General features: G+C 39.9%; 1 protein-coding gene across 2 annotated transcripts in view; it reads left to right on the forward strand.

Moving 5' to 3' along the window:
- SH3GL2 (SH3 domain containing GRB2 like 2, endophilin A1) overlaps nt 1–17,034 on the forward strand; it is a 253,693-nt gene that overhangs the window by 12,415 nt on the left and 224,244 nt on the right. The gene's annotated exons all lie outside the window — the stretch shown is intronic.

The raw sequence follows: 17,034 nt of genomic DNA on the forward strand, positions 1-17,034 counted from the left end.
TGTATTACCCCACTGGGTTTATATTGTGGTGTGTCGTATGGTGTCTATATCGTGGTACACTCTGTAGCATGGGCTATATATAGGGCTGTATTTATTGGTGTGGTGAAGAAAGTAAGTCATAAACCAGATATACAGTAAGCCTCATATTCTAAAACTTAAGTTATGATAGTAGTTAAAGTACACCAACCATTTATTTGCTAGGCACTGTGCTGTATTTCCTCTCCTGTATTATATAATAATTTTTAAAAATTAAATATAACTGGTGATATTTGGGGAAAACTACAACCAAAGCAAGCTGTGGACTGAAGGGTACTATTAATATTCCTCCTGTGATGGTTAGGCGATTGTGTCAACTTGGCCAGGTAATTGTGCCCAGTGTTTGGTCAAACAAGCACTGGGTTAACTATAATACAAGGGTATTTATGGACTTTAGTCACCATTGACTTTACTCAGTGGTAAATCATAGATAGCTGCTTATAATTACATCAGTCAGGGAGATTGCCATCAACAATGAGTGATGCTTAACCCAATCAGTTGATTGCCTTAAAAGGGGAAGTGATTCCAGCATTGGGAGAGAATTTCCCAGCTTGTCTTGGACAGTCAACATCTCCCAGAACTCATCAAGAACCTTCATTGGACTTTCATTGCAGCCCCCGGTTGCAGCCTGCCTGGGGAACCTGGACTTGTGCATCCCCACAGCTGCGTGAGAGATTCTTAAAGAATCGCATACTGTTGACAGATATCCCTTGCTGATTCTGTTTCCCTAGAGAACCCTGCCTGATAGATACACTTCCATCAATGGTAAAATAAAAAAAGGATATTTCCTAAGTGAAAGAAACTAGAAAAAAACGAAACACTTAAATAGGGATTATTCCTGGGTAGTAGGCTTATAAGTGAATAGTTTGCATTTCTAAGTTTTCTTCCTTTCTTTGGCCATTAGCTATGTCTGTAACTAAATTTTATTTCCACAATGCCATCTTTACTTCTTATACTTCCACCCCTCTTTTCCAGGTTAAGCTGAAAATGAGGGGTAGAAAGTATCTTAGAACCATCTGTAGGATAGGGAGCAAACTGTTTTCTAGCCAAGTTAAAGAACTATAACTAGATGTTGGTTTGCTCCATTAGGCATTGAGCTTAAGAGTATTATAACACCTGCCTTGTCCTCCATAGGGCCCTCAATTAAATTGTACTGCTTGGGTTTCTTCTGAATATGTGGTTGCTTTTCATATTTCTCCAAAGAAAAGAGCAAAAGCATCGTAAATAAGAATGCTACTAATGACTATTGCTGGTGTTTCTTTTAAAAATGATTTCTCCCAGATCCTTAGTCTTGTACTTAGGAAAGGCAGTGTCATGGTTTGCGTAAAGGGGAGGAAAGCAACTAGGACATGCTTGATATAGAAGTGTGTTTCTGCAAGATGTTCTTGGTAATTTGGTGCAAGATTCAGCCTCATTCTTCAGCCCTTCTACCAGTTGTCTCCTGGGACTGTGGTACTTCTCAGCTTTTCTGCAAAAGGCTTGTAGGCAATGCTGTCCAAGCAAAGAACAATGAAGGGAGATGGAGACACCTTAAGAAGATAGAAGATATTCCCAATTTCAACATTCATGCAGAATACTGTTAATAGTCCCTGGTTGGCTTGAATTTTGAAGACCAGAACTTGCAAATTTAGGAAACCATGAATGTAAAAAGAATACCCACACTCTCTCCAGCCTTGACAAAATAGAACAAAATGGAAAACCACTACCATGAGACACAGTCTCAATTATGTGATAGGCAGGCCACATTCAGCTTCTTCCCAGAGAGGACATGTCTGGCAAGATAAACTGGAGCACTCAGGGTGGCAGCTTGTAGAGTACAAGTGTGCCTTTATGGATGGTTTGGCTTTCTCTGGGGCCTGGCACACAATCTGATGGCTTTAGTGAAAAGTGCTTTGAACTCTGAGACAAATAGGCAGTGAAGTCATTTGTGGAGCAAATCTTGCTTTTCCAGTCTGTGCAGCATCTCTCTTAATTTCTGGAGTAAATGTTACCTTGTAAATGGAGAGAGTTGAAGCCTCTGCCTCAAGAAAGTTGGCTCCCTGCATAGTAATCTAACAGAAACATATACTAAATTGATGCTTTTATTTTCTTCAAGAACTTCAGGTTTTGGTCCTTTTAAAGCTTTTGGATTCCAACATCTAAAAATATCACTGATTAAGAGTGATTTTTGAATTAACGTGGATGTAGCATAAAGGAACTTTGTAGTGGGTTGGCTTAAACAATGGGAATTTTATTGACTCATGGTTTTGAGGCTAGGAGAAGTAAAAAATCATGATATTGGCAAGGTTTGCTTTTCTCTCCAAAGACTGTAGCTTCTGGTTCTGGCTACTGCACTCCTTGGTTCCTTCACTTTCCGGTTATGTGCTGATGCCCTCACCTTTTCTCCCTGCTCCTGTGTAACTTTTCCTTAAGAGTGGTAAACTATGGTTTTGTGGGTTGTAACTATGCCAGTGTGTGGCCCTTTAGTCACTGTGCTTTCTGGTCTTGACTTAATTTTGTTGTAAATTCAGTATATACTACAAAGGAGCTCTCTTTTCATGAATATTTAATGGACCTTGGAAAAGTGAAATTACTCAGAACTGGGACTCTTCTCTGAAGAGTAGACATTATCCCAGGTTATACACTTCCATTTTTACTTTATAGGTTCACTGATGAAAATAACTTATTTTTACATTATACGAAGTCTCACATTTTGTATCAAAGTTACCTGTCAGGTAGAATTTCCTTTTTTGATGCCAGATCTATCCCTTGATATGTTGGCACTCTGAAATGTTTTAAAACATTGTGGAAGTGCTTTAAACAGTCTACTTCTTGCCCACCCACTGCCTTCACTGCCTATGACCATCTTGCTGATGTTTCCTTAAGGCCCCTCCTGACCCCCGCAATCCCTCCTGCCCATTCCAGTCTTTTCACATTTTAGCCACAGTGATCTTTTCAGAACCCAGATCTGTCCTTGCCACTTCTGTGCTTAAAACTTTTCAGTGCTTCTTGTTACAAAGACCAACATTCTAAATCGTGAGCTACAAGGATCTGCTGTATCTTGCTCTTTGCTCTCCACTGTGGTTTAGGGCCACGTGACGCCCATGCTGTGCTCTGGTCATCCATCTGCCTTACAAATAGGTGTTAAATCAATTCTTTGCTAAGTTATAGATTTAGAGAGGACCATAAATACTCATTCTACCCATTCTCATCATTATGGAACTGGTCATGGACTGTGGGAGACAGGCAAATAATCATACAAATATATAATTATAAATTGTCATGCACGCAAGAAAGAAAAATACTAGGGTGCTATTAGGGGTCATACCTGACATAGTGTTATGGAAAGAGACCATAGTCTCTTCATCATGTAAAAAGGTCATGAGTTGTTTATCTGGTACAGCCAGGGAAGGTCTTACCAGCAGAGATAATGCTAAATGTGTGTATGGTACAATAATAAGGTACAATTATTTGCACGTAAAAAAGAAGAAATGATGATTTCACAGACATAGACATATTTAATTCAGAGTAGATAGCCTTAAGGATATAAAGAACTACTTCTTGTTTCTTTTACTAAAGGCAGGGTCCTCAACAAGTTTCTGCTGAACAGATAGGATTGTATCAAATTGTTTATATCATTATCTCTATTACCAAAGACTATATCTCTGGCTTTCTGAAGCAGTGGGTTAGGGCACATCTCTCTGAGGATGCTCCTTTAAGCTGAGAAATTGAGGGTGAGAAGCAACTGGCCCTTTGTAGAGTTGCTGACTAGGAGAGGGTCCTGAGAACAGGAGCTGTGAAGTGCTGCAGTCGGCCCCTACCCTCCCAACTACCCACCTCCTGTCATTCTGGGGCTAGTTCATCCTACTCAGAGTTTAGTCCTTGATGGATCTGGTGCTTCTTGGAAGCCCCTTCTCTGACTCCCTAGATTGTATTTGGTTCCCCTTAATACACTTATCATGGTTCGTGATTTTTCATTACGTTGTGACCATTTAATTAAATGCCTGTCTCCTTCACTGGTTTCTAGATTCCTGAAGGCAGTGATCATGTATGTCTTTGCTTACTTTTAGAGATGGTAATGTTAATGAGTAACATTTGTATAGTGCTTACCATTTAGCTCAGTCCCCACATTAACCCCCCAGGTTGGGTGCTTGTGGCAGTTTGAGATTATTTATGATTCCAGAAAGAGATGTTATGTGTGTAAACTGGTCTGTTTCTCTGGGTTTGATACCCTTTGATTGATTTAAATTCAAAGGTTTTAGGTTTACTTGATTAAATCAATTTAGGGCCTTTGATTAGACCATATCAGCAGGGTGTGACTCAGGCTTGAATCCCTGCCCCCTTTGTGGGCTGTATAAGGACACTCACTCAAGAAGACACACAGAAGACACACATGGCAAGAGAGAAGCTCCACAGATACCAGGGGAGAGAACTTTGTCAGCTTTGATTCTGTAGCCCTGGGAAGAGAGATGAACCATTCGCCTGATAGTTTACAGGTGATCTTGTAAAGAGAACAAAGCAGCTGAGCCCAGAGAGAGACGAGCCCTATGCCAACCTACAGCTGAGTTCAGAAGAAGCTGGGCCCCATGGAGCCTAAAGAAGAAGAAGGAAGGAGAGACCAGGCAGAGGTCACCTGCCGTCTTGTTTGAACATGTAGCAACAGACTTTGGTGAGGAAGTAACCTTGAGTTGGACTCTTTAGGGCTTTGTAACCATAAGCTTTACCCCGAAGAAATACCCTTTATAAAAGCCAACAGATTTTGGGTACTTTGCATCAGCCCCTCTTTAGTTGACTGATACAAGTGCTGTAATATCCATTTCACTGATGAGGAAAACAAGGCACAGAGAGGTAGTGTCTTATTCAAAGTAACAAAGTCATTAATTAATGGTGGTGCCAGAATTTGACACTGGCATCCCATCTTTTGGATGCTGGAATAGACTTTATTTTATTTTTTTTAAAAGATTTATTTATTTATTTTATTTCTCTCCCCTTCCCCCCCCCCACCCCTGTTGTCTGTTCTCTGTGTCCATTTGCTGCGTGTTCTTTTGTCCACTTCAGTTGTTGTCAGCGGCATGGGAATCTGTGTCTCTTTTTGTTGTGTCATCTTGTGTCAGGTCTCCATGTGGGTGGTGCCAGTCTTGGGGAGGCTGCACTTTATTTCGTGCTGGGTGGCTTTCCTTATGGGGCGCACTCTTTGCGTGTGGACACCCCTGCGTGGCACGGCACTCCTTGTGCACATCAGCACTGCGCGTCGGCCAGCTCCACACAGCTCAAGGAGACCCGGGGTTTGAACCGTGGACCTCCCATGTGGTAGATGGATGCCCTAACCACTGGGCCAAGTCTGCTTCCCATAGAATAGACTTTAAAGTGAATCCTTTAATAATTCACTTAGTCAGTGGAACAAAATACAAAGTCCGGTAATAAGTACAAATGTATTGCAGAAACCTGGTATATGATGAAAGTAGCATTTCAAATCAGTGGAGAAAAGAAGGGATTATTCAATACATGATGCTTGGACAGTTAGCTCTCCATTTGAAAAATAAAGCTGGATCCTTTTGTTACACTTCACACGAAAATACATTTTAGGTGGTTGGAAAATATGAAGGTAAAATAGTGTATAGGAGCAAATGGAAAACCTGGGTACTTCTGAGCTGGAGAAATGCTTTCTAAACATGACTGATAAAGCGCAGAAACTAGAATAAAAGTTGATTATTTTTGCTACACGAAATAGCAAAAGCATCATATTGAAATGATTAATGGATATAAGATTTGTGTATACAACTGAAAAATAAAATTGACAAAACCCAACCTTGGCAAGAGTATGGGCCTAAGGGTACTCTAAGATACTCCTAGCTCCTCTGGGAATAAGTTAGTCAATATCTGTCAGTAAAATTGTATATTCCCTTTGATTAAGGAACTGCTCGTAATTTCTGAAGTAGGATAATTGGAGACATGTACACTGATTTATGTTCAAAATTCAACATTCTGTTAATGGTAGTGAAAGATTGGTGCAGTTTAATGACTACAATGGGCTTCAGTGTAGTCATTAAAAAATCATGTAAACTGTATATATTCACAAGGAAATCTTTCCCTAATAGGCTCAGGAGTGGGGGTGGGGGGATTTTAGAAAAGCATGTGTCATGTATATCTGTATGTATGAATGTGGGTGTGGCCTGTGCCTGTGCTGTTAAAAATACAAACAATGAGCACATACTTTTATTTATTTATTTATTTATTTATTTTTTTTGAGATACTGGGGCTGGGATTGAACCCAGGCTGTGAAGCTGGGCTCAATCACGGAGCCACATCAGCTACCCTGAGTTGGTTTTTTCATTTATTTGCTTGTTGTTTGTTTTTTTTCTATTTGGAAGGCATCAGGAACTGAAGCCAGGACCTCCCATGTGGGAAGCAGGCACTCAACTGCTTGAGCCACATCTGCTTCCAAGCATATATATACCTTTTGATAATGAGAAAACTCCTATCCAGTAAATGAAAATAAGTATCTATGATCTTATGTCATTTTTTTTCTATACTGAGCTGTTATCTTGCTTATGAAATTAAAAATGATGTTTCATCCTTTTGTAAGCATTTTAATTCTGATATAGCCATCTGCCATGACCATAGAACCTGTGTGTCTCCATAGCCCTCAGGAGCGCTGGTACCTGGGGTTGTATCTACTTTGGCTGTCTCTGAGATCCTGCTGAGACCTGCCTAAGTGCAACCCCTCTGATTATCTCCCAACACATTTTGAAGTCTCTTAGCCATATAAACTTTTTTGTCTTTACTATTTCCCCCTCTTATTGAAGATCTTTTTCTAGTTGCATCACCAGCTACACCTTGCACCTCTACGCCTAGTTGAAATTTCAAGACAAAGGCTCATAAGCATAGTCATCAGTATCAAGGGCTCATCATTGGACCATCCTTCTTCACTGGTCTTTGCCCTTTTACCTGGGGGATTGTTGCTGCTCCACTGGGGAGTGTGACAGAGCTCCTCTGGTTAGGAACTCAGCACTTGCTCAGTTGTCATTTGTAACTCTAACTACTAAGAAAGTACCCAACTAATATATGAACATTTTTGTATACCCTATATACCTTCCATGGAGAACTCCCTCCCAACCATGTGTCCCCCATCAATTACACCCCACACCAGTGCTCCTCCCCTGACATAGTTGAATTCCTCTGTGGTCCAAAACTTCTTCAAAAATGAAGCCCAATATATTGCCAAATTCCATTAGTGGGAAAATGAAATAGTAATGATAGGTTTAAAGATTAGAAATAGAAAACATACTAATTTAGAAAAACTAAAATAAAGTAAAAAATAAATTGGGGTATTAAAAAATGAAAAATATCATAAAACTTTGTTTTTGACATTTTGTCTTTCATCACTGTAATAAGTGTTGCCCTATATGTACCATGATAAGGCAGTTTCTTTCATTCCTTCCTCAGTGTCTACATCCTTTTTTAAAAAAAATTTTAATTTTGTCTTCAAAAAGTTTTAGATAACAGTAAAGTCACATATGCAATATATCCAATATCAAACCCTTTCCCCCCTTCCCTAGCATTGATCTTTTTACATGTTCATGTTATATTTGCTGCAGCTGATGTACTGATATTGAAACATAGCTACTGAACATGGTTCCATTTTGTTTTACATTGTGGTTTATATTTTAGACTGCACACTTTTCTAAATTTTTGGTTACATTATGGTTTACATTTTAGGCAATACACTTTTATAAATTTCTGGTGAAATTTAACATGTCCTATATCCATCATTGCACAATCTCGTGTAACACTTCTATTTGTCCCCGCCCCAGTTACCCCTGCTTCCATCTATTCTATTCCTCTCTTCCCCTCCCCTCAGGGCCCACAGTGACAACCAAGCTTCACTGCTTGAAGGACCAGATTCACAGATACTTGCAACAATGCTCTGGACTGAACACACTAGACTGTCCTCCCCCATTGGGACCCACCAATTCTCTCTCGAGACACCCTTCCCTCTGTTTGAGAACATCAGGCCTCTCCAGAATGGGAGTACACCTTCCCACTCATTTTATGGGTCTGCACCCAATGATATAACACACTCTGACAAGATGAGCACTCACACACTCCCTAGAAGCCTGCCCCTGTGCCACATGCCCCCCATTAAGCACCTTAAACAAGTAACCCTTCCTTATTATATTTTATAAAGAGTTTTCTCAACATTATAGATTCAGCCACACACCCAACAATCTTCCATGTTCATCTGCTCCCCCCAATTCCTTAGGCCATCTGACACATCCTCCCAACCCTAGCCCCCTCAAGCCTGCAAAGCCCCACCCAATGGTAGGCCTATGCCCCCGTCTTATCCCTTCTCTTTACAACTACTTACCTCCACTTTATCATTGATTTCACCCATGTAGGCAGAGTTCAGTGCCTTGTCAGTTGGCCCTACTTTTGAATTGTGCTCCTGAGTGTGATGGAGTTGGACTCAGATGTGACCTTTCTACATATGCCTCTTCTGTCACTTTTACTGAACCTGTGGTTTGTGCTGGGGTTGGTGTATACTCAGGAGACTTGAATCTCTGGACTGGCCATGTACCAGCTGGACCCTGAGCATCAGCAGAGTTGCAAATCCTACTCTCTGGTTTGTTGGACTTACCCAGATCAGCTAACAGGGAAGTGAAGATGGTCACCCACCACCCCAGGGAACTGAGAGTGCCTCCAACTGCAAGCAGGAGGATCGCATCCATCAGCCATATGGGATCTTAGCCCCCTCTCGATTTAGAGGTGGAGTGGACATCACCATCCCAGCGTCCACAGGATGGAAGAATAAAATATGGATTAGAGTGGACTTACTGGTATTCTACTATAGAACTATTGTCTCTCTAGCAGTGGTAGAAAATGTATTATTGACATGCAGCCAGTGGCCACAGATATTTGCTGAGGGCAGGGAGAGGGAAGAAGAGATGTGATGTGGGGGCATTTTCTGGACTTGGAGTTGCCCTAAATGATGTTTCAGGGTCAGATGTTGGATATTATATATCTTGCCATAATCCACTAAATGGACTGGAGGAGAGTATAAACTACAATGTAAACTGTAATCCATGCAGTGCAGCATTGCTCTAAAATGTATTCACCAAATGCAGTGAATGTGCCACAATGATGAAAGAGGTTATTGATGTGGGAGGAGGAGTGGAGTGGAGTGGGGTGTGGAGTATATGGGAACTTCTTATATTTTTAATGTAACTTTTTTTTGGATCTATGTGTCTTAAAAAAAAAAAGACATACAAATCCAGGTATTGGTTCTTCTGAGGTCTACAGAGACTCACAGGTTCTATGGTCATGGCAGATGGACTTCAGTGCCATGTCAGTTGTACCTGCTTTGGAGTTTGTGTTCCTGAGTGTGATGGAGTTGGACTCAGATGTGATATTTGTTCACAAGCCTCTCCTGTCACTTTTACTGGACCTGTGGTTGGTACTGGGGTTTAGTGTATACTCAGGGGACCTGAATCTCTGGACTCTCCATGTGAGAGCCAGGCCCTGAGCCTCAACAGACTTGAAATTCCTACTCTCTGGTTTATTGGACTTGCCCCAGCCAGGGAGGTGAAGAAGGTCAACCAACACACCAGGGAGCCAAGAGTGCCTACAACTGCAAACAGGATAATTGCATCTATCATCCAAGTGGAATCTAAGCCCCCTCTTGATTAAGAGGTAGAGCGGACATAACCATCCCAGGGTCCACAGAATGGAGGAATAGAGTACGGATTAAAGTGGACTTACTTATACTCTATTCTGGAACTAAAGTGATTAGTAATGGAAGTAAATGTAGCATGGAGATGGAGAAAGTGGCCATGGTAGCCACTGAGGGTGGGGAGAGGGAAGAAGAGATGTAATGTGGGGGCATTTTCAGGACTTGGAGTTGTCCCGGGTGGTACTGCAGGGATAGTTACTGGACATTGTTTGTCCTCCCATGGCCCATTGGGTGGACTGGGGGAGAGTGTAAATTATAATGTGGACCATTGACCATGTGGTGCAGCAGTGCTCAGAGATGTATTCACCAAGTGCAATGAATGTCCCATGATGATGGAGGAGGTTGTTGTTATGGGAGGAGTGGGGTGAGGGGGGTGGGGGAGTATATGGGGACCTCATATTTTTTGAATGTAACATTAAAAAAAAATAAAGAAAACAAACAAAAGACAAAATTTCTTGTGTAACTTATTTTTCACTCCTACAATTATCACTTTTGGCCTTTTTAGCCATTATATTAGGGATGTTTGAAATATTCAGTTTACTGAACAGCAGCTCAAGCACAAAAAAGGGAATGGGGTTCAGAAGCATTTTCATTAAAATTGCATGAACACTGGAGTTTATTCTAAAGCACAAAGCTTTCCTGGATTAACTAAATCAAGGCTTAATGGAAACATGGCATTTTAAGCATCACTTCTAAACTCTTTTGTTTTTAATGAAATGTCCTATGTTCTTTAGCCCTAAAAGACAGAGTAACTAAGGCAAAGGAGGAAAAAAGATAGGAGTATAAAATTGAAGAGAATTTCAAACAACCCACCTACACACACCTCCCTCAGAGATAATATTAAACAGCACAGCTGGTTCAGATTCTGATCTTCAGAGAACAGTTTAATAAAGCATTAATTATGTAGCAACCCTACACACATTGTAGAAAGGGATAATCTAGCTGCATAATTTTGCTAGTGATGTATTTGTGGAATGCTATTTCTGTCCTATTGTGAGGTATCTCTTTTTTCTTTTTATTTACTAGGAATGTGCTGATTTCAGAACTACAGACAGCATTTAATATTCATTTTTATCTGATTCATTGAATATATATCATTATTTTGAAATTTGTGGGTAGTAGACTTCAAAGAGTAATGTTATGATAGTCCACAATGGGGAAACACACTTAAGATTTTAAAAAATGATCTTTTCCATTGTCATTGTTGAGGTATCTTGGGAAGGAATGAATTGCTTAAATATGTAAAAAATGCTGTGTGAGCCTAGGACTTAGGGTGTTGAGATTGGGCTGCGTGTTGTTGCAGCAGTAGGTAATGAATCTCGAGAGGCTTACATTTTTTCCTGCAGTTTTTAATTTTCATTAGGTCTGTGCCAGTCATTGCCATTTCGCCCCCTTGAAGGTGTATGTCAGCATTCCTAACCACTGTGTATGTGCACTACCGAAGCTTTTCCTGGGATGCCTCAGTGCATGTTGCCATTTCCCACGCTTTCACTCACAGCTGGGCATCCTCAGCCAACAGTCCAGCTCTGCCTGTGCATGGGTGTGTCTGTAGGGGTAGGACTTTAAAATTTTTTTAAAGCTCCTGTTGTCTTAAGTGATAACTTATTCTTTAATCTGAACCTAACTGTAAGCAAAAAGACATAGAAAACTGTATGAAAAATGGAAAAAGTAAACACAAGGCTTCAAGTTAATGTTCAGAGGTTATCTTTAGATGTAGGAGCAACTTGCTGCTTTCTGTGAAATAGTCTAGTATAATTAATGGCTCCTGTTTACTTCCTTGGAGATTTTCCTTAATGCTTAAAATGCAGGTTTTTAACTGCTTGTGTGTGTGTGTGTGTGTGTCTTTGTGTGGTGTGTTTAGTGCTTGAGAATCATGGGAATGGGCTTATTTTATCTAATAGCTCTGTGAATAGCATTTCCCTTTGTCCTCTTTAAAGTATCTTTTTCAGGTATTTCAGAAATCAAATAATCTTCCATGTAAGCTTTAGAAAAGGAGAAATTACATATTAAACTGCTACAGTAAATTTTTCTATTTTTAGAAATAGAAGAGGAAGCCAGTGAGTGGTTAAATGGCATGGTTAATTGCTAAGGCCTTTGGACTGCTTAAGTAGCCAGAAATAAATTTTTAAGGTTATTTTAACTTGGTACCATTTGTTTGATGGCTTCTTGAATCTTCATTTGAACTGCGTGTGGTCAGTGGTGAAAAATCTTCATCTGTCTGCAGCAGATTTGATTTTGTGAAATGGCTAAAAGTAATTTCAAATTCGGTAGTTATGAAAGAGAAGTAAACAATCTTGAGAGTCAAGAACTGTATATAGGGCTGGGAATATAAAGCATTTCACGTACAGGAAGCTGAGACCTCACCATTTTAAGTGCACTGTAATAAGCCTTCTGGTTTACGTTAATGAAACTGAACTTTTCCTTCCCAGACTGTCCCTCCCATCTTTTCACAACCAAATTGGCATTCTTTATATAAGGTGCTAAAAACCAAGTAACTATCTTTATTGGATGGTGTAGCAGTTTGATATGGTTATGAATTCCAAAAATAGATATTTGATTATGTTTGTAATCTGGTTTGTACCTTTGCGTGATTAAGTTATGATTAGGGCTTTGATTGGACCACATCATTAGGGCGTTGACTCACAGATAAAAGGCATGGCAAAGGACAGAGTTGACGGTTTTACTGTCGGAGTTTGATGCTGAAGCCTTAAGATGGAACCCCAGGAAGTAAGCTCACAGAGGAAAGAGAAGCAGTCCCCAGGAAGAGAGAAACCCTGACCCCAGAGAGAAGCAAGATCCTGGAAGAGAGGAACCCAAGAAGCCCAAACTCTTACAGATGTTGGCAGCCATCTTGCTCCAGCATGTGAAAATAGACTTTGGTGAGGGAAGTAACTTATGCTTATGGCCTGGTATCTGGAAGCTCCTACTCAAATAAATACACTTTATGAAAAAAAACAGCCAATTTCTGGTATTTTCGTCAGCACCCATTTGGCGACTAATACAGATGGTCTGATATAAAAGAGGAAAAGGCTGAAGGGCAACAAATCAGATCTCTGTGACATTTTCTGGAGCTGAGATAGGATGCGCTTGGCATCTCTGTGTGTTCCTCAGGAGGAGGGTAGCTCAAAACAGAAGTGACCTTAATGACTTCCTGGGACCATGACTTGAAAGGGGTCTGCTGGGCTCTCCCCCCTTTTTTTTGATTGCTTGCAGTAGCCTTTGAATTTGGTCTCAGTGCACTATCTAAACAAGCAGGGTATGCCCTTCCTCTCTCTTGCCCTGAGGTTTGGCTGCCTTACAGGCTGTGTCACTCACTCTGTCCATTAGATGTGGACAAGGATGCTCTGTCAAATGCAGGGGCCTTTTAAATTTAGTTTATTTACCTCAGAGACAGTCAGTGAAGTGCAGTTTCATTGCTATTGCCTGAACTGTTTTGTTTTACTTATGGAATCACTGTTAGGGCACAGTTGATGTCGATACCCCTTTTGAGGGTGGTTATGATAAAATATGCACAGTTATCTCTGATTTGGTACATGTGAGCCAAAACGTTTTTTCCCAGGTTTTACTTCTCTTTCTACAAGGGTTTTGTAGCATATGCAAACATGGAGGCTACTAACTGCCTTCCTTTTTCAACCCTGCCTCCAGGAGTTTGGCAGGTCTGAATGACTGTCACAAGAAAGGATCTTGTCTTCAGGCAAGACCTGAATCCTCATGTACAGGAAGTAGCCTGGTCCTGTTAAGAGCTATAATTGTAAAAGTGACTTAAATGATGTTGAATTGTAGCAGAAAGACTATAGACAAATGATAACAAGACAGTTGATTACCAATTTGCCCTTTTTTTTTCTTCTGTCTTTGGGGAAAATGAGGTGGAAAAAAAGGAAACACCTATACCAAACTGGAAAAAAAAATTCTTGTATGTAGAAATAACAAAGACCTCCATCACTGAAGCATTTCTCTTTGTTTTAGATGTTTGAACTAATGGCAGGGTGGTTAGAAGAAATCCCACAATTATTCCAGAAATTGATGTTCTATCAAGAAAATCCACCCTAAATCCCCTGCAAAGTACATTTAAGTCTTCTTTATTATTTCACTTGTTTTTGAGATTATTTTCTTTAGGGGGCATGTTTTTATTTTATTTTTCAGTCATAGGCAAAGATCTGCATTCACTTCAGGAGTCCCTGCACCTGAGCAGTGCTGTGTGAGTGCACGTTCTCTGCGCCTCTGATTCCTACACGTGCAGTGCCCTAGAGTCTCTTAGCAAGTCAGCTTAGTTTAGGCAGGGTGAAGGGTTCCCCACCTCCCTCCCCTAAAACCCAGAGTGAGTCACTCTCTGACTTGGCTTCTAGTTACATGGGGGTGTGGCTGTCATGGTCCTGTGCTTGGGCTGGGGATCATATGGTGAGCAAAACTGTTGGTTGGAAGCTGCCTTAGACCTCATCAGTCCAACACTCTTTACAGATGAGAAGCCTAGGTCTCGGAAGTGAGGTGATTTACCCCTTGTATTAGTGAAGGTTCTCTAGGGAAACAGAACCAAGAGAAGATATCTGTACATAGTGTGAGATTTTATAAAATTTTCTCACATGACCATGGGGATGCACAAGTCCAAATATAATTGAGCAGGCCGCAAAGCAGAGGCACCGATGAAGGTCCTTGATGAGTTTCCAGGAGACGCTGATCGTCTGGAGTAGAGATAGGAATTCTCTCTCTGAATGCTGTAAAAATGTCCCATTTTAAGGGCTTCAACTGATTGGATGAGACTCACTCATTGCTTGAGAGCAATCTCCTCAGTTGATTGTAGATGTAGCTAGCTAGCTATGCAATCAACTCACTGATGATGAAAGTCCACGAAATGCCTTTGTATTACAATTAGCCCAGTGCTTGCTTGATCAGACAACTGGGAACCATTCCCTGACCAAGTTGACACATTAGCCTAACCATCATGCCTCCCTCACTAGAGAATTTAGACTTTCAAACTTCTTGTCACCCAGTTTTCTGTGGAGGTAAAATAGAGTATATTAAGAACTGGGTTCCCCCCCCCCACCCAAAAAAAAAAAAAAAAAAGGAAGTGGGATATGGAGTCATCATGCCTGGCCTTCCCTTTGGCTCTGCTACTTACTTACCCAAGTTTAGACAGAAGATTGGCTTCACTAAACCTGTTTCCAAATCTGTAAATATCAGAATCTCATGAGGTTGTTTAGGGGATTAAATGAACTAATTCATATTAGGCACTAAACATAGTGTTTCCACACATAATAAGTAATGAATGAATGTTAGCTGTTTATTATTATTGTTTATGTTAATGCTGCTCTTTCTAGCATGTGTTGCAAGGAGGATTTTTGGGCAGAGGTCCTGGGATTGAGACTCAGTGGTAACTGGTTATTAGCTGTGTCCTCAGCCCAGCTGCTTAATTTCATCTAAAATCTCAATTTTCCAGAATGTGAAATAAGGATGGATGAAAATGCTTATACTTTAATGGTTATAGTCTAGGTCACTTTTAGTAGTTAAGGGGCAAATTGAGTGTCAGCAGTTGAAAACAAGGTCTCACTGTGATTTTCCATGAATTCATGTGTAAGATGGCAGCTCACCCACAAACAGAAAAGTATGTTCATGAGCTGAAACCCCTACTTTTCCCCCCCCTTTTATAGAAGCTGTTATAAGGGAAGAGAGGTCATAGGTGCAAGTAGAGGACTACTTTAATATGGTAGCTTAAAACTATGACAGCTGAAGAAGTAAGTAGAATATATTAAGGCCATTTTCCAAAGTAATTTTTGCAGGCTCACTATTCAAATTCTATATATATTTACAGCATATCATGGGATATATAATTGTATTTGGACTTGTTCTTCACATTTTGAATGACTAAAACTTCCAGCAGTCTCTAAACATTTGTCCTTTGAGATTATTTCAGTCCATAGTAAAATTGCCTATATCAAAATTGCCTAGGCTGAAATAACGTGAAAATAATTGTGTGAAACTTAGTAATATCAAAAATTGAACATTCAAGTAAATGGATTAGATATAAAGTTCACTTTATGATTTACTGAATGCTTTCTGTCCCACATGGGTTTTGTGCTAGAGATATGATGATATGACATGTTTGTGGATCCTGAAAAATTCAAGATTTTTTTCCTTTAGCTCATATATTGAAATTAAAGTGAAATCCTTGTGTTTTCAGGAAGGAATTTCACTTATATATAAATACCTGGGGAAGTTAAATATTTAGGAATGAAATATTTTTTTGAATTTAGAATTAGTGGCCCTCTTTGTGATTGAATCTTATTGTAGAATTCTGTTAAAGGCAACTTTGATGCACAAAACGGTCAGGTTTGGTTCTTCCTCATCCAGACAAGTTGTGAGTAACAAGTACTTTGTGACTCATCCTTTCCCAAGTGAAGTGACAGTTTGTTGATGGATGAAGCACTATGATATTTCAAGATGCTTTGACATTCCCTAGACAAAATGTTGTCAGAAACAGAGCCCTAGAGTTTGAGAGAGTTGCAAATGCTTGCGTGATTCTTCACTGTCTTTCCTTACAGAGACATTCCAAGGAAGTAAATAAAGTTATTTCTCAAGGCTCAAGGCAAAGGAGTTTTCAACTGGATTTTAGGTTGAAATTAGTTGGGGGGAAACATGAATTATTTTCAATGACATAGAGATGGAAATATGATTTAATTTTAGTTTTAGTGAATGCAAGACACTGCATTGCTCTCAATGTATAATGGTTTTAAAAATAACAAATGTTTAGTAAAGTAGTTCTTTGTACTAGATGAAGATCCAAGAGACCCAATCACATATATAGATGATCTTGCATTCCCTATCAACAATGATAAACTGAACCCAGTATCTTCTACTTCTGCCTCACAGTGTCAGTGACACTACTAGAGTAGATGAAGGCATGCTTCTTACCCACCATTGGCCTTAGTGTGGTATGTGACAGCGCTTGCTCTTTTTTTTTTTTTTAACTCGTGTCACACATTAATTTCATGAATTTACTTTCTCTCAATAAAAGACCTTTGATAAACATAAAAAATGTCCAGGTATAACATAGTTGAGATGAAACTGGGTCAAATATTGATATTGTTTTTAACAACTATCAACTCAAATGTTTGAGTGTTGCAGATTTATTCAACCAGCCAAACAAAATAAAAATCAAAATGGCACAGCATATATTGTAAATAAATCAAAACAACCATATGTGTAACAGAAAGACAAAGCAGTGGCACATTAAACCAAAGCTGCCTAAGTCCAAAACAATGAATGTCTATTGCATAGTAAAGAAACTGAAAATT

This window comes from Dasypus novemcinctus, chromosome 8, assembly GCF_030445035.2.
Source record: "Dasypus novemcinctus isolate mDasNov1 chromosome 8, mDasNov1.1.hap2, whole genome shotgun sequence".
NCBI classification, from domain to species: Eukaryota; Metazoa; Chordata; class Mammalia; order Cingulata; family Dasypodidae; genus Dasypus; species Dasypus novemcinctus.